This window comes from Sciurus carolinensis, chromosome 2, assembly GCF_902686445.1.
Source record: "Sciurus carolinensis chromosome 2, mSciCar1.2, whole genome shotgun sequence".
Lineage (NCBI taxonomy): Eukaryota > Metazoa > Chordata > Mammalia > Rodentia > Sciuridae > Sciurus > Sciurus carolinensis.
Genome location: NC_062214.1, coordinates 45,514,901 through 45,534,262, shown reverse-complemented (window position 1 = coordinate 45,534,262; position 19,362 = coordinate 45,514,901).

Sequence of the window (19,362 nt, the reverse complement as noted above, 5' to 3'; positions counted from 1 at the left end):
AGATGGGAATCAGAGCCATCTAGGGAGTGAGGAGGCAAACATGCCATTTTGTGGCAGCATCTGAAGATGCCTGGGACCAATTATCTTCATGAATTTTTCTGTTCTTTCATGTAATCCAAGAATCAATTCCTAGGAGAAATGCTCTGATCTGCCTAGTATGGGTCACATGCTCACCCTGTGGGATAGTCAGGGCATATCTGACATTCCTATCAAACTCCAAATAATGGCAAGGGTAATGATGACATCCACTAACATGGATTGAGTTCTTAGCTTGTGGCAGTCACATGGATTTAGTCACTTAACCCACACCCTGCTGCTGCTACCTCATTTTACAGATGAGGAAACTATAGCTTAGAAAGGGTAAGTTTCCCAAGGCCCCAAGGAAAGTGATATCACCAGGGCTCAAACACAACAACTTCATATCTAGACTCTGAATTGCTACCTTCACATCTTTTCATAGCCCTTGGTGGTTAGAATGCTGCTCATGGTCGTAGTTTCCCAAGGGCAAATCAAAGGACCTTACAGCAGAAAGAAAAATGGAGGCTGGGCCAGGAAATAGGTACCCATCACAGATCCTAAATCCAGAAAGGAAGAGGGAGTGGTTTGGGGTCAAGATCCAAGCCCTCAGAGACATAGTAACCATTAAATCCAAACTGGCCTATTGCAGATCAAGACCATTCCCCAGCCTAGAAGATGTGGGTGTCTATTTGATGTAGATATTCCAAAGTAACTACTCACCTTGGGACCACAAACTTTAGAAATCCAGGAGAACTGGTGATCCTGGCTGCCTGGAACACTTCCCTGACCCCAGACCCAGCTGAATTAGAGGCCACCTGCACTGAATCAAGCCCCTTGCACCCAGGAGGTCACCATGCATATGACTCTGCCCTGTGTCCCTTTGTCCTTTGGATATGAAACTCCTATGCAACCAAACTGCCTTTATTTCAATGGCCTTGAAAACCACTTACAGGTAAAATCCTCCTTAAACAGACATTAAAACATGTCCAGCCCACGATTCAGTGAAACACATATAACAGGTGCTTGATGCATGTTTTCTGTTGATAATAAAAAGACAAGATGCTGGGAAAAGTCATATTGTGATGTGGGTGTCTCACCCTCTCAATCTATAAAGCAATTTTACCAGGAAAAAGATTCTTCCAGGGAGCTTGCTGGTTTAAGCCTGTGCTCACTCAGTTTAATCACAATGGGATTCAAGAATTAGTTCCAATGCAAATGAAAGAGAATTTTGTTTAAAAATTTATAATCTCATTTTTCTTTGTACTGGTGGCATCATTAGCTCCTTAAGAGGGTGCATTTACATGCATTTTCTAGTTCCTGAAAGACAAGGGTGGGAGATCCTGAGTTACTGATGTCATCTGAATTGGTGTGAAGATAATTCTGATTATTTTAAACAGTGATCTTTTTTTAATCAAAGGCAATGATAACACTTTTAAGTGCCATTTAAATTTGTGAAGAGGAAAGTTTTAAAAGATTTTAAGTCTGCACATTCTCCATTTTTTCTTTTTCTTCTTGAACATTTTGGGAACCAACAAATGCTTTATAATACCAAAAATTGAGCCTGCCCTAAAATTGAGCCTGCCTGTAACTCACAGCTATGAATATTCTTGCCAAGATATTGCCTCTGGATTTCAAAGACTTGCCTGCTTACCAACCTGTAAATCATCTACCCATGGACTTATGAAATTTTACAGCCAAAAATTAGTAGCAATTTAAAGGAACATTAATGAGGTACTTCACTATTAATGAGATGGGTCCAATCTCTCTTTCATATAGATGCAGTGGTTTTAGTGAGGATTCTTTATTACAAGAAATAAAACCAAAGTCTGAGGGAATGGATGGTTCAATTTGTTTAGACCTGCTTGTCCTGGAAGTGAAGGTAGAAACTGCCAAGAACCAAGGCAATTCTGGGGCTATGCTCATTTAGCAAGTCCATGCTGTATCAAGTTCTCCTTTCCCCATTCTCTACACCAGTCTTCCAAACATACCACAATGTCTGAAAAACATAGACAAGAGCTATACCCTTCAGTGATTTCCCATTACTTAGCAATTATTGCCTAGCCTATTTTCTTATGTATTCTGTTGTAGATCTGGTTCCTCAAAAGGGTAGCCCCAAAATAAAGATTTGTGAGAAAGTAATTTTATTGAGGAAGTGTTCCCTGGGGAAAACAACATGGTAGTGAAAGAAGTTGGACAAGAAAGAAACAAAATCAGGCCAGGAGTTGCTCGAGCAGTCTTGCAAAGGGTACATTTCCAGACACTCCCCAAAGTGGGTTGTAGTAGCCTTGGGGCAAATCTGAGAGAGAGGTGGCGGGAGGCTTTTGTTTGGAAAAGCCCATTAAAACTAGTACACAAAAAATAGTAATATGTGATAAAGGGGACCCAGTAGAAGCACCAACAGTGTTCATTATACATTCTTAATGACAGAGAACAGCTTGTATGATGATGGGGATAGGAGAGAAAACATGGGAAGTGTTCAGGAAGAGCCTAGGGTGTAGGGAATCTCCAAATCTTTATGTCTCGTCTAGATAATCCCATGTTTATTGGCAAAGTCTCAATTTTTATCAATCAGATGCTTAACCTGAGTCATATAAAATTGGGAATTCAGCCCCACTGTAATTCAGTAATGCATGTGATCATTTTTATACTTGCTTTTCAATGGACTCATTGTGTTAGCTCTAAGCAGGAAGGGCATCATTCAGTAGGGGCACACTGTTTCCCCAAAAGTCTGCTCTCAGCTGCACAACCCAAATATAAAACTCATTCTTAAGTCACTGGAAAAAGTTCACTGCTGATTTGAGTACCCACCTTATCTCCTTTAAACTGCTCTCTGGCTAACCAAAACTACAAAACCTCATCTATATATATAACCTGGTTTCATCAGAAACCATGAACAGGGCTGGGCCTGATGTGCATGCCTATAATCCCAGCAGCTGGGGATGTGGTTCAGTGTTTAAGTGACTCTGAGCTCAATCCCTGATATTAAAAAAACAAAAACCAAAAAACAAAAAAACCCCACAAACAGTGGCTTCATTACATTGCTGTTTAAAGTATAATCATAACCTTATATGTCAGATTGTGAAGACTTTCTTACTGCTCTTACCATTCCAAACACCCTGTGTATTTCCAAATGTCTGGTTCCATGCAACCCCATTCCTGTTACTAATTTTTGTTGTAGTAAGTCTTTTTGATCACAAGGAATAGATACTCCAGTGGGTTAGGGATAAGGGATTTTATTATAATTTATTAAAAATTGAAGGTTGAGACAGACATTATTACCCTATATACATGTATATAAAATTTTTAAAAAATATTTATCACTGTCAAAAAAATATAATGAAAAAATAAATAAATAAAATTTTTAAAAGTGTACAGTTGAATTTGGAGTGATATTGAAAGCTGCTAGGAATTCTTGAACTCTATTAGAATTCCTATTCTCCATCTCTTTTCTGTTTTTCTCTCAATGGTTGATTCTATTTGTGTATTCTCTCTGTTTTTCTCAATGTCAGAGTGTCTGCTTTTTCAGTTTCTGCTTCTTCTCCATTCAGTTTGAATTGACACATCATGACCTCTATTTTTTTTTTACTTTTTTATATTTTTATAGTTCTTATTTTTACAGACTGCATTTTGATTCATTGTATACAAATGGGGTACAACTTTTCATTTCCAAGGTTGTACATGAGGTAGATTCATACCATTCATGTAATCATACATGTACATAGGGTAATGATGTCTGTCTTATTCCACTATCTTTCCTACCCCTGCCCCCTCCCCTCCTCATTGCCCTCTACACAATCCAAAGTTATGACCTCTATTAATACCATAAATTTTCTGCTTCTAGTAGTATTTTTCAAACTCTTTACAGCATTTTTGTGACTCAAACACAGGCTCAAAAGATGCTGGTCTTCTTTTATTGCTCCTGGAAAACTTTTGAACATTTTGAAAATGAGTCCAAGTTAGCCCATTGGATAAGGATGTGGAGAATACCCAAGACACTTTTATCAATAGCCTGCCAAGTTTCTGTCATGTGAGTGAGACCAGTCAAAGTCATTTAGCCAAGCTGACATCCAAATGACTGCAGTCATGTTACTGAACTCAGACAGAAGTGGCAGAAGAACCACACAATTGAGCCCAGCTGTTGATTCATCAACCCACAGAATACTGAGCTAGGACATGATGGCTATTTTAAGCCACTAAAATTAGGAGCACTCTGTTATGCTGCAAAAGCAAATTAATACATCAAGCAAGTCAATGAGCCAAGTTTAAAGTTATTGAATATAATTCTCTCACAAGAAAAAGAAGCATATACTTGGAGAAAATAATATACCTACCACAGTATCTATTTTCCACACTAGATAGGGTCATCCTTTGTGGATGAATTTGTGTCTTGTTTATTTGGAAGCCTCCTCAACCAACACAATATCTGACAAGTAAGTATATGTGTTGAAATGTTGGTTAATAAATGTGTGTCATAATGAAAACAGGACATTCTCCTCCCTCAAGCTGCTTGTTGTCTGTATACTGAGGTAAGACACACATTCAAAACCTATCAATGAAAGCAAGAATACATAGTTCTATGGAGAGTGTCAAGTTTTTTGAGTCAGATGGCAAAGAAAATATTTCTATTTGGAAACAGGGAAAGGAAAGGAAGGAAATCAAGGATGGCTTCCTGTTTACACTTGGCTTGAAGGATGAGTTTTGAAGTTCTTAACTGTGTGGAAACAGATAAAGATGCAAGTATTACTGATTCTGCTTGGGATAAGGCAGAAATCCTGATTGAAGCAGAATGTGATGTAGAGGAACTCAAGGTCATAAAGGAAGGGTTTAGTAGATGGAGCTGTGTTTTAACACAATGACTTTAGAAGTATCCAGAAGCAGCTAAATTATTCAATATATTGTTGTAAAACTGTAGCCTGGGCTGTGGATGCTCCTCAATTTGTGAAGGACTTACATCCTCATAAATCTGTTTTAAATTAAACGTTTGCAGTTTCTTAAGTTGAAAATGTACTTAATACCCTTGATCTATCAAGCTAGTTTAGCAACCTAGCACTGGATGGAGTGTCAGTTGTTTTACCTTCTGAACTTGGGGCTGACTGAGGGCTGCAGTTTCTGCCATTGCCCAGCATCTGGAGAGAGTATCCTATCATTTAAAGTATATTGCTAACCTGGGAAGAGAACCAAATTCACAATATAAAATACGGTTTCTATAGATTGTATTATTACTTGTGCACCACTGCAAAGTTGAAAAATTGTAAGTAAAACTGTTGAAGTCAGGGGCCATCTTTACTTGTAACCTTTGAAGTTTGGTTTTAAATAATGTTCAATGACATGGGTTATGTTTGAATGATTTAAAATAGTACTAATCTATAGCCAAGTTTAATTAAAATTACATATAAATTTAATAATATGTGAACTTTAGACTAAAAATGTTCTTAGATGTCACTAATCAGAGAGGCAATCTGTCAGGATCATTTTATTCCTCTAACCTGTGAAATATAGGTCATTATTGTCCATGGGGTACATTATGATATTCATATACATTGTGTAATGATAGAATCAGGGTAATTAGCATATCCATTACCTTAATCTTATGTAATTTCATTGTACTGATTGCATTCAAAATCTTCTACCTTAGGAAATATACACTATATTGTTGTTAACTATTGTCAGTTTACTGTACAACAGAACATTAAAAATTATTATTTCACCTATCTAACTATAAGTTAGTATTTCTTGACCAACCTCTTCTCATCCCTTCTTCCCTGCTACTTCTCAAGTCAGAAAAGTCATATTTTAAAGATGACTCTATTATTTAAATAAAAAAAATAATATGATTCTAGCAAAAGCATTCAAGGGGAAGTTTGTTGTAAGGAGAAGTTGTAGACAGGAATAATAGAGGCTGTTGAAAGAGACAGCAAATAAGAATGTTATCATATCAATCATAATAAAACTCACCAAATGCTTGCTTAGGACCAAATCCTCTATTTGTGTCATTCTAATGCTCTCCTCTTCTAATAGTCCATGAGGCAGATACTCCTGTTATTCCCAATATTGTTTAAGACAGAGATAAAAGATAATCAATTTCTTTTTGACCCCTGCAGTGGATTCTAAGTGCCTTGAGTGCAAGAATGAATCACATTTATATGGGTATGTCAGTGTTTAGGATGGAGTTGATACATGGTGGGTGTTAATGCACATGTTTGTTGAGCTAAAGAGGAAAAGTGATGATATCCATTCAGTTGGATGCTGGATGGATGACAGAAAGCAAGTAGGAGGACCTCATGATGAAACTAGGCAGTTGGGTGATGAGAGAAACAGGGATGGCCAGCACCACATTCTGCAACAAGTCTCCACCAAACTCACATACAAAAAGAAGACTAAATATAGTTTTAACTTACTTGGGTGAGAAAATTAGGGAGTAACAAGAAGTGAAGATTGTTCACAAAATGCATGCTCAAAGGCCAAATTCAGTGGGTCACACATGTTATCTGAATTCATGGTGGTGGTGGTGGTAGTGCAAAGAAAGTAATTCAGTCACATGGTTTATGATGTAGTAAGAACCCAGAGTTCTTTAGGAGATTCACAAGTGTCCCTAACACTGAAATGAAAAGCAATTCTCTACCCCCATGCACCCTTACTCCTGCCATTTCTCAGGGCATTCCCCAACAGTGTCCTTATGACAGATACAAACACAAGTGTTGAGAAGGTTTTCATATAATTTCCTCTAAGACACATTGATATCATACATAATCTCAACCTGGCAGAAGTACTAGCAAAGCAAAAACAATTCAGTGCTAGCACACAGCTGCCTTCTACCCGGGATTAAAGCAAAAAGAAATTTTAGAGAACTCAGGCAATGGCTGGATGATATAACTTTAAGGCAGTTCTCTATAAATACTGTTTCTTTTAATCAAACCTTGATATGTATTGAAAGGAAGGGAGTTCAAGGTTGCCTGGAGTCATTAGAATGCAGCTATTTACTAATGCTGACATTAGTGGACTAGCTGGGAGTGGGGTGGTTGTGCTTCCATGCAGTCTGACAAGCTTGACAAGGACAACTGCCTCTATAGTAGCAATCAATAACTGCCAAGCAATACCACGTAGAAACTCCTAAGACAAGGATCATTTATTATGAAAATATTTAAAGTTGCTCTGGGCAGCAGTTTGTATCTGGCTCTTCCCCACATCTCCCCTGTATTTAGGGTCAAAGTATTAGCCAGGACACATTCTTCGCATGAAATTGGCAGAAATGTAAGAAACCAAGACTCACTACACAAGGTCCTTTCAAGTTCTTGCTTTTATTATGGTCATTAACCTTCCAGTGACCAAATCAAGTCATTTGGCCAAGTTCAATATCAAATGGGTGGCAAAATATACACTGTTTTCCATGGGAACAGAGTCAATAATATTCACCCTAAGCAATAATCCAAACTATCACTTTCTCCTTAGAAACCAATGTAGGCACACTGAGAATGGCTAAGATTAAAAAGACTGACAACATCAAATAAGGTCAAGAAAGTGAAATTACTGGTATTTTCCCATACCTCTTATGGAATATGAAATTCTAAAACCACTCTGAAAAATAGCTTGGCAGTTCTTTTTTTAAACAAACCCAAAGTCAACATCATACTGAATGGAGAACAACTGAAAACACTTCTTCTAAAACCAGCAACAAGAAAAGAATATCCACTTGTACCACTTATATTCAATATAGTTTTCAAAACACTAAACTAAGAAATCAGGCAAGAGAAGGAAATTAAATGGATACAAGTAAGAAAAGAAGAAGTCAAACTGTCTCTGTTTGCTGGTGACATAATCCTACCTAGAAGACAAAAATTCCACCAGAAGGCTTCTAGAGCTATAAATAAATTCACCAAGGTAGCAGGATACAAGGTCAACACCCAGAAGTCAGTAGCTTTCCTTTACTCCAACTGTGACTCTACTGTTGATGATTCAGAAACACCCATTTACAATGACCTAAAAAAAAAAAAAAAGAACTTGTGGATTAATCCAACCAAGGAGAGGAAAGATACCTACAATAAAAATTATAGAACACTGGTGAGACCAGTCGTAAGATGGCAGAATAGAGGAGGTCATTTTCCTGACTATTCCATGGCATGAAACTAAGAAGGCAGATACACAGCTTCTCAGCAAGGTGGGTGAAAAACAAAAAAGAAAAAAGGGACTTTACTGAGAATTAATACTGAATATTCAAAGCAGATGCAGGACTCAGGAGGTTGGATATAATAAAATAGGGGAAAATCCCCAGCGCCACTGCCATGAGCAAAATGAATGAATAAAGAAATTTAAGGATTTCACATTTTTAGGAGGTCTGGGTTGTGTCTGGGTATGGCGAGATCAAAGTTACTGCTGGACTAACCTGAAAGACATGCTGCCTTTATGAGCTGGGCCCAAAATACAGGCCTGGCAAATCCATCCTCACGATGTGGCTAAGTGACCAGGAGATGATCAGATGTGGAGAGGAGTTTATGCAGGAGAATAGGGTTTGTGGAAACTCACCTGGTTCCTCCTCTCCCTCTCAGTCCAGCAGCTCTCAGGATCTGCTGGGAGGGATGTAACCAACTGGGAATTTGAAAGGGTGGGGTTGGGAGTGATTGAGTTTGGAGACTGAATCCAAGAGACCAGGAAATGAAGGATCTGCAGGTGATGAGGGAACAAAGGATCGGCTCCTCTGCTGCATAAGTGGAAGCCAGGGGAGGTCTCTGGGGTGCAGTCTCCCAGCGTAGACCAACAACTGCTACATCCTGGAGGTGTGCTGACTTAAAATCTTCAGACCAATTGGCAATCAACTAAGACCCTGGAGCCTAAACCCTGCCTACAGAAGCTCTGACTGAGATTTCCTCTCACAATGAAACAACCCCAATCTGGGGGTGGAGTAGACATCACACTCTATCCCACCCCACCCAACACCACTGCTGAGAAGGGAAGCCAAGAAGTTCTTGAACTCCAATGTAAACAGTTCTCTAACTTTCATGGATTTTTTTCTTCTTCTTCTTTTCTCTGTTTAATTGTGAGCTGAGTGGTCCATGGACACTTGTATATATTTGTCTCTTTTTTCTTATTTCTAGCATTTTTTTGAAGGCAGTTGTTTTTCATGGCTCAGTCTTTGAGGGTTAGGATGTTTGATTAGTATATTTTGGTTTTGTTTTATATTCTTTTATTTTTTTCATTTAAAAATATTTTGTATGTATTTTTTCTCTCACTTATCTGTGTCCTTTGATTCTCTTTCTCTGTTTTCTTCTACTTACAGCCAACTCTATTGTTCTCTCTTTCACTCTTCCCTTAATTTTTCACATCTATTTTCTTTCCTTTTCCCTTGTAATCATCATGTCCTACATCTCTTCTGCCCCCTCAATGTTCACCATTTGAAATTTTAAACCATTTTGCAAACTTTTTGTTTTTACCATGGGCAATAACTGATCATATCATCTCTGTTTATTGTGACAATTAACATGTAGATGTCATAGCAGGAATTATTTGGTTTAATGTTGTATATCATTTGCATTGGTTGTTATTCTTATTTGTTTCCCCCTAACTGTGAGGTACTGGAAACCTCCAGGGACACTATAAGTCCACAGGGTAGAAACTCTACTGCCTTGGATCTATACTGTTAGCTGGATAGAAACACAAACAACATGAAAAATAAAGGGAACAAATAGTCCCAAACAAACCAAAACACTTCAATAACAGAATCCATCAACATCACAGTGGAAGAAATGTCAGAGGAGTTTAGAAATACATACAAAATAAAGATAGACCAACACCAAGGCAGTTTATATGAAAATGCATAATATATAGAATAAGGATAGAATTTTAAAGACTTCCAGAGAAAAATGACAGGTAACATTTAGAGGGAAACTAACCTGGATCTCAGCTGATTTCTCAACCCAGACCCTAAAAACTAGGAGATTGTGGAATAATATATACCAAGCTCTGAAAGAAGATAGGTGCCAACCAAAAATACTATACCCAGCAAAATTAAGCTTCAGAATTGACAATGAAATAAAAAGCTTCCATGAGGAAGACAGTTATTCACAACTAGAAAGTCTGTACTACAAAACTTATTCAATTTAATATTTCAGGAAGAAGAAATGAAAAATAACATTGAAAATCAGAAAATGGAGGAACTACACTAGAAGAACAGTCAATCAAAAGAGAAAATAATTCAAAGATAGATATATTTCAAAATAATAGGGAATAAAAATCATCTCTCAATAATAACACTGAATGTAAATGGCTCATCGACCAAAAGACATAGACTGGCAGACTGAATCAAAAAACAAGATTCAACAATGTTCTGTCTCCAAGAGACTCACCTCATAAGCAAAGATATCCATAGACTGAAGGTAAAAGGATGGGAAAAAACATACCACTCCCATGGATTGTGTAAAGAAGCAGGGGTTTCTATCCTCATATCAGATAAACTGGACTGCAAGTCAAAGGTAATCCAAGGGGGAAAGAAGTCCATTTCATACTGCTTAAAAGAATTATACCTCAACAAGACATAACAATTGTAAACAATTGTAAATATTTATGCCCCAAACAATGAGCATCAAACCCTTCTCAACTTCAAGACTCAAGTAGACCACAATGCAATAATACTAGGTGACTTTAATACACCTCTCTTACTAATGGTTAGATTTTCCAAACAAAAGCTAAACAAAGAAACTCTAGAACTAAATAATACAATCAGTAATTTAGACTTAACAGACATACATAGACTATTTCACCCACCAATGAGTGAATACACTTTCTTCTCAGCAGCATATGAATCATTCTCTAAAATAAATCATACCAAAGGCCACAAAGCAATTTAGGAACTACAAAATCATAGTGATAATACCTTGCATTCTATCATATCACAATGAATGAAATTAGAAATCAAAGATAAAATAAAAAATAGAAGCTACTTTAACACCTGGATAGTAAATAATATGCTATTGAATGACCAGAAAAAAACAACAACAACAACAAAAAAAAAACGGTGAAATAAAAATAATACTTAGAGGTAAATGAGAATAGCAACACAACATACCAAAAGCTGTGGGACACTGTGAAGGCAGTTCTAAGAAGGAAGTTCATTGCATTGAGCTCATTCATTTAAAGAATAGAAAGTCTCCAAATAAATTGCCTAACATTACATCTCAAGGCCCTAGAAAAAGAACAAATCAATACCAAAAGTAGTAGACAGGAAATAGTTAAAATCAAAACTAAAACCAATGAAATTGAAACAAATTAAAAAAAAGTTCAGAAAGTCAATGAAATAAAAAACTTATTTAAAAACTAAAATTAATAAACATTTAGCCAAGCTAACAAAGAAAAATGGGGGAAAGCTCAAACTACTAAAATTCATTATGAAAAAGAAAACTTCTGTATTTCAGGACACTAAAAAAATATAGATGATAATCAGAAACTATTTCAAAAATGTGTACTTTAATAAAATAGAAAACCTTGAAAACATCGACAGATTTCTAGAGACATATGACCTACCCAAAGTGAATCAGGTGGATGTAGAAAATTTAAACAGATAATTTCCAAGCAATGAAATTGAAGATCATCAAAAACCTACCAACAGAGAAAAGTCCAAGATCAGACAGATTCTTAGCCAAGTTCTACCAGATCTACAAAAAAGAACTAATACCAATCATCCTCAAGTTATTCCATGATATAGAACAGAAGGGAACCCTTTCAAACTCATTCTATGAGTTTCAAACTCATTCTATCACCAAAACCAGACAAAGATACATCAAGGAAAGAAAACTTCAGACAAATGGCCTTGATGAAGATAGATGCAAAAAGTCTTAATAAAATACTGGCAAATTGTATACAGAAGCATATTAAAAAGATAGTGCACCATGACCAAGTTGTTTCATCCCAGGAATGCAAGGTTGGTTCAACATATGAAATCAATACATGTCACTCACCACATCATAGAATTAAAGACAAGAATCACATGATTATATCAATAGATGCAGAAAAAAATTGACAAAATACAGAATCCATCCATGTTAAAAAAAACTAGAAAAACTAGGGATAGTAGGAACATATCTCAACATTGTAAAAGCTATATGCACTAAACTCAAGGCCAACATCATTCTAAATGGAGAAAATTTGAAAGCATTCCCTCTAAAAACTGGAACAAGAACAAGAGAGGAAACCCTCTTTTACCACTTCTTTTCAACATTGCCCTTGAAACTCTAGTGAGAACAATTAAGTAAAAGAAAGAAATTAAAGGTACACAAATAGGAAAAGAAGAACTCAAACTCTCCCTATTTGCCAATGTTATGGTCCTATATTTATAAGACTCAAAAAACCCAACCAGAGAACTTCCAGAACTTAAACAATTCAACAAGGTAGCAGGATATAAAATCAATACCCATAAATCAATTGCATTCCCATACAACAATGATGAGACAGCTGAAAGAGAAATTAAGAAAACTATTTCATTCAGAATAGCTTCAAAAAAAATCTTGGAAATAAATCTAACAAAAGAGGTGAAAGACCTCTACAATAAAATCTACAGAACACTAGAAGAAATTGAAGAAAACCTTAGAAGATGATATCTCCCATATTCTTGAATAAGCAAAATTAATATTGTCAAAATGATCATACTACTAAAAGCACTATACAGATTTAATGCAATTCCTATTAAAATACCAATGATGTTCTTCATAGAAATAGAAAAAGCAGTCATGAAATTCATTAGAAAAAACAAAAGGTCCAGAATAGCCAAAGCAATCCTTAGGGAGAAAATTGAAACAGGAAGCATCACAATACCAGACTTCAAATTATACTACAGAGCTATGGTAACAAAAATAGCATTGGTGTACTGGCACCAAAACAGACATGAAGACCAGTGGTACAGAATAGAAGACACAGAGACAAACCCACATAAATACAGGTATCTTATACTAGACAAAGGTGCCAAAAATGTTTACTGGAGAAAAGATAACCTCTTCAACAAAAGGTGCTGGGAAAACTGGAAATTCATATGTAGTAGAATGAAATGGAACCTCTATCTCTCACCCTGCACAAAACTCAACTCAAAGTATATCAAGGACCTAGGCATTATAACAGAGACCTGAGCCTACTAGAATAAAAAGTAGACCCAACTCTCCATCATATTGGCTTAGGAACCAACTTCCTCAACAAGACTCTTAAAATTGAAGAAGTAAAATCAAGAATCAATAAATGGGATGGATTCAAACTAAAAAGTTTCTTCACAGTAATGAAAACAATCAAGAATGTGAAGAATGGGAGAAAAATCTTTGCCATCTGTACCTCAGATAGAGCATGAATCTCCAGAATATATAAAGAACTCAACAAACATTTTATTAAAAAAAACCCCACAAAAACCAAATAACCCATTCAATAAATGGGCATAGGAACTGAACAAGCACTTTAGAGAAGAAGAAATACAAATGATAAACAAATATTTGAAAAAATGTTCAACATCTCTAGTAATTAGAGACATGCATATTAAAACCACACTGAGATTTCAACTCACTAGTCAAAAAGGCCACAATCCAGAATACAAGCAACAATAAATGTTGGTGAGGATGTGGGGGAAAAGGTACACTCATACATTGCTGGTGGGATTGCAAAGTGGTCCAACCACTATGGAGTAGTATGGAGATTCCTCAGAAAATTTGAAATGGAACCACCATTTGTCCCAGTTACCCAAAGGGCTTAAAATGAGCATACTGTAGTGACATGGCCACATCAATGTTTATAGCAGCTCAATTCACAATAGCTAAGTTATGGAACCAACCTAGGTGCCCTTCAACAGATGAATGGATAAAGAAAATGTGGCACATATACACAATAGAATATTACTTAGTCTTAATGAAGAATGAAATTTTGGCATTTGCCGGCAAGTGGATGGAACTGGAGACTATCAAGCTGATCGAAATAAGTCAATCCCCCAAACCCAAGAAGACTATCATGCTGATTGAAATAAGTAAATCCCCCAAACCCAAGGATGGTCTCTCTGATATGCAGATGCTAACACACAGTGGGGAGAGGTAGAACAGAAGTTTATTGGATTAGTCAAAGGGGAATGAAGGGAAGGGAGTGGTAATAGAAATAGGAAAGACAATGGAATGAATCAGACATAATTTTATGTTCATATATGAATATACCACAGTGAATCCCCACATCATGTACAGCCACAAGAATGTGATTCTAATTAGAGTAGGTTATACTCTGTATGTGCTTAATATACCAAAACATACTCTACAGTCATATAAATCTAAAAAGAACAAATAAAAAATAAAATTATAGAACACTGAAAAATATAGAAAGATCTCCCAAGTTCATGAATACGCAGAATTAATATTGTCAGAATGGCTGTACTACCAAAGCAAAATACAGATTCAGTTCCATCCCCATCAAAATAACAACAACCTTCTTCACAGAACTAGAAAACCCAATCCTTAAATTCATTTGGAAGAATAAAAGACCCAGAATAACCAAAGCAATACTTAGCAAGAAGAGTGATGCAGGAGGCATTACAATGTCTTACCTGAAATATACTACAGAACTATAGTAGCAAAAACAGCATTGGCATCAAAATACACATGAAGACCAATGGAACAGAATAGAAGCCACAGAGATAAACTAATGTACTTACAACTATCTGATACTCAACAACAAAAACAACAAAATATATATATAATATATAATATATATATATATATATATATATATATATATATATGAGAACCTTTATAACAAATGATATTGGGAAAACTGAATAGACACATGCAGAAGAATGAAACTAGATCCCTATCTCTTGCCCTGCAAAAAAGTCAAACCAAATGGATCCAATCCTTAAATTCATTTGGAAAAATAGCTAAAATGAGCATACTGTAGTGACATGGCCACATCAATGTTATAGCAGGACAATTCACAATAGCTAAGTTATAGAACCAACCACATAGTCAACACTCTATCATATTGGTGCTGGCACTAACTTCCTAAACAAGATACCTAAAGATCAAGAAATAAAACCAAATTTCAATTAAGTGAGATGCCACCAAATTAAAAGGCTTCTGCATAGCAAAGGAGACAAGAGCATAAAGAGAGAACTACAGAATGCTAGAAAAATCTTGGCCAGCTGCTTCTCTGACAGGGGATTAATATCCAAAATATGTAAAGAACTCAAAACACATCAAAAGAGTCCCAAATAACCCAATCAGTAAATGGGCAAAAGAACTGAACTAAACAAACATTTCTCAAAAGAATGAACACAAATGGCCAAAAAAAAATATATGAAAGAATGTTCAAGATCTCTAGCAATCAGGGAAATGCAAATCAAAATTACATAAGATTTCATCTCACTCCAGTCAGAATGGCAATGATCAAGTAGGAGTAGAAGGAGATGGAGAGGGAGGGAGGAGGGGTAGAAAGGGGAAGGAAATGCAGAATGAATTTTTGGTAAAAAAAAAAAAAGTCATGCTACATGCATATATAAATATACCACAGGGAATTTCACCTTTATGTATATGTAGAAAAAAACAATCAAAAATTAAAAAATTAGATGAGCGAAAGGATGATCAATAGAGTAGAGAAAGGAGAGTGGGGACAGGGAAGAGGAGAGGGAAAAGGTGATGGGAGGGACATGGGCAGAAATCAAATTTCATGAATGCACGTATTTGTTGAGATGAACCCAACTACTATGTATAATTATAATGCCCTAATTTTTAAAAAAATGCTTTTTGCAGGTTTATTATAAAGACTAAAATTTGATTAACAAAGAGAAGAAGTTTTAAAAAATGACCAGTGTTACCCAAGAAATTATGTGTGTGTGTGTGAATGAACATTCATAGCAAGTTTATTCACAATGGCCTCAAAACAGAAACAACCCAAATGTCCACCAATAGGAGGATAATCAAATTCTTTGCTCATTCAAGATTCTACTCAGCAACAAAAGGGACAAACTACTGATATATGCAACAAAATGGGTAAATCTCAAAAATATTATGTTGAACCAAAGAAGTCTTTGATTGGAAGAGGCATGATGGAGTTTTCTGGACAAAGATGCTCCGTCTGGATAGGAATGCTGATTACACAGTTGTATATATTTATCAATACGCATCCAGTCATTCACTAGCTGCAAAATGTTCTAGGCAGCAGTCTTCCTTTGGATCTCTGGGAAAGCTGAACTGGAGATGAGGACCGACCGGGAGGCAGGCGGTTTATCTGGGAGGTGAGCAGAAGCAGAGAGCAGGAGAGTGAGGCAGGAAAGAGACTCAGCATCTTGAGGCCATGCTGGAACCAGCCACAGGAGCTCTGAGAAGGGCAGAGTTCCTCCCACCATTTTCCACAAAGGAGGAGAGGGTGGAGCTTGATTGCCAGTTCCAGTCTGTGGCGATTTGGCATTTCCAGGCTGTACTGTAGATTTGGGCTGAGTTTTCCAGCCACTTTGGGAAGGTAGAACACCAGAGAGACATGGAGCCTAGTCTGGAAGGTGAAATGCTGTCAGTGTATCTTGAGTTCACGAGGGGCATGGGTCACGCCGGCTACTGCTGACACCGGCGGCCGGCTGACAAAATGCAACATGGGGCACTAAAACTGTCTGCCAAAGTAACTGCATGGGGTTGATTTGCCGCAAGGAGACGCCAGTTCAACACAGATCTACAACTTGTGGTTTCAGACCCAATCAGAGGGCAGGGTTAATTTCCTATGAAGGTCACTATGACAATATAATCTTAACATATAGGTGTAAAATATCACTTTTTGGTCTGTATTTATTAGATGGGAAGTGGGCAAGAATCTAGTTTCTTCAAAATTCGTGTTCAATCATTCAGTGTATAAACTCAAGAGACAGTTGTCAGTGGAGGGGGAAATGAGGGAAGGGAACAGGCACATCTGTTCCCTGTCCCTCTGCAAAGACTGTGTGGTGGCAGATGTAGCCACTTTTCCCAGGAGCTGCAAGCAAGATGGTTCAGAGTCAATGACTGATTGTTGTGGTGGTATAAGGTGGTCCCCTTATTTAAAAGGGGGTGTGGCTGGGTGCAGTGTTGTATGCCTGTAATCCTAGTGGCTCTGGGGGTTGAGGCAGGAGGATCCTGAGTTCAAAGGCAGCCTCAGCAAAAGTGAGGCACTAAGCAACTCAGTGTAACCCTGTCTGTCTTTCAATAAAACACAAGATAGGGCTGGGGATATGGCTCAGTGACTGAGGGCCCCCGGATTCAATCTCTGGTACCCAAAAAAAGCAGGGGTGGGGGTCTGACTCTGGAGTAGAAGTCACACTCTGGAGCCCACCAGATGAGATCAAGCTAAAGCTCATCTATTTTGTGACTACAGCCTTTCTCAGTTCCTTCCCTGAACCCTCCTGATTCCTTGTCTATAAATGACATACCCTCACATCGATTGAACAAAAATCCTTGCCTCATGCTCTGTCTCCAGGGAAACCGACTTAAGATAGGTGATGTTATGAACTGATTTGTGCCACCCCCTCCTGCAAGAAGGTATGTTGAAATCCTAATTCCTGGTTCCTGTGAATGTGACCCTATTTGGAAATAAGAACTTTGCAGATGCAATCCGTCAAAATGAGGTAATTAGGGATTTCTTATCCAATATGGTTAGAGATTGGAGTGATCTGTAAGTCAAGGAACACTAGATTGTTGACCATCCCCACAAGTTGGAAGAGGCAAGGATAGATTCTGCACAGAGTTTCAAAGGGAATATAGCCAGTTGATACTTTGATTGTGGAGTCTGGCTTCTAGAATTGTGAGTAAATAAATTTCTGGGTTTTAAAACCACTGTTTTTGGTACTTTGTTATGGTGTCTCTAGGAAACTAATGTGGATGATTAACCCAACCTCAACATTTGGAGTGTTTTAAGGTTCTATTTTAACATGAACTTCACTAAAATGCAGAAAGGTACTGAGCATGAGCAGTACCCTGCTCTGAAATCACGACTTTTTATGGTCTTCAGCCAAAGAAATATGGTCATCAGATTAGAAAGAAATCCCTGTTTTGACTATTCAAGGAGGCTTGATGGTGGGAGTGAGCGTGGAGTACTCTGAGTCCTTCCAAATCTAGTCATATGTTATAGCATCCTTCCACTTCTCTGGGTCAGTAAACTTCTGTTAGAAAATAGTGGAAAGGGTGCCCACGAGCATGAAGAGATAGTTTTGCTTTCTAGGAGGGGCAATTTAGAGTAATCAATATTTACTTATGGGATGTGCTTATTTTCTGATTATACCTACTCTCATCAGATAATATAGGGAAGCCTGAATGGTGCTGAGATCCATCTAACTCTGTTGGTAAGACAAATGTGATTCTATTGCCAAAAATTTAACTCATATAAACTGATCCTTAAGAGGAAAAAATAAAATGTAGATTGGTTTTTGAAATTATGCATTTGAATTCTCCGTATTCTCAACCATCTCTACCAGCACTCAATATGTATAGGTTTCTTAATGGTCAGTCAGGAATTGTTTCCAACTTTCCTTGTATGCATCCTTAATAAGCAAACACTTAGTGACATCATTCAGCTTGATCTTCACTTGCTGTTTAGGGCTCAATAGGCTTGAGACTGGATCTGGGAAGGCCAGTAGGTGATGTGTCAAAAGATTATAGGTAAGTAGGCAAGAAGAAAAGCAATACCCTTTCAAAAAGCATAAATGATAGAGCATTATGTGAAATAGCAAGCAGATTCTGATGGGAATGTTAATTGTTGTAACCCTTTAGCAGATGTTTGGAAACATCTACTGACATGGGCATACATATATTCTATAACCCCACACTTCACTCCTAGGTATGTATCCATGACAACTAAGCACCTCTGTCCACCAAATAACAGGCACAATAATGTCCAGAGCAGTTTTTTTTATGACGACCCTCCAAACTTAAGCTACTCAACTGTATCTGTCAACAAGAGAATGAGCAAACTAATTAGGGCATATCCACGCAGTGGAATATGGTATAGAAATGAATATGGATGAACTATGGCTACATGCAGCAACATGGATGAATCTCATAAGCACAATGTTGAGTGAAAGAAGCTGGAACAAAAGAGTACACAATCTAAGATTCCATTTATATAAAATTTCAAAACAGGCAAAACTAATATACTGTGGTGTTAGAGGAAAGAATAATACCTTTTCTTGGTGTTGGTATTATTGGGGTACAGAGATGTTTGGGGGCTAGGTGCTGAGAATATATGTTGCATGTTCACTTTGTGAAAATTCACTGGGATGTAAACCTGTAATTTGTGCACTTTTAAATATGTTAAAACAGAAGTTCACAAAAAAGCAAGTGAAATTTCCTTACTTTTGTACAGACACACACACACATACACACACACACACAC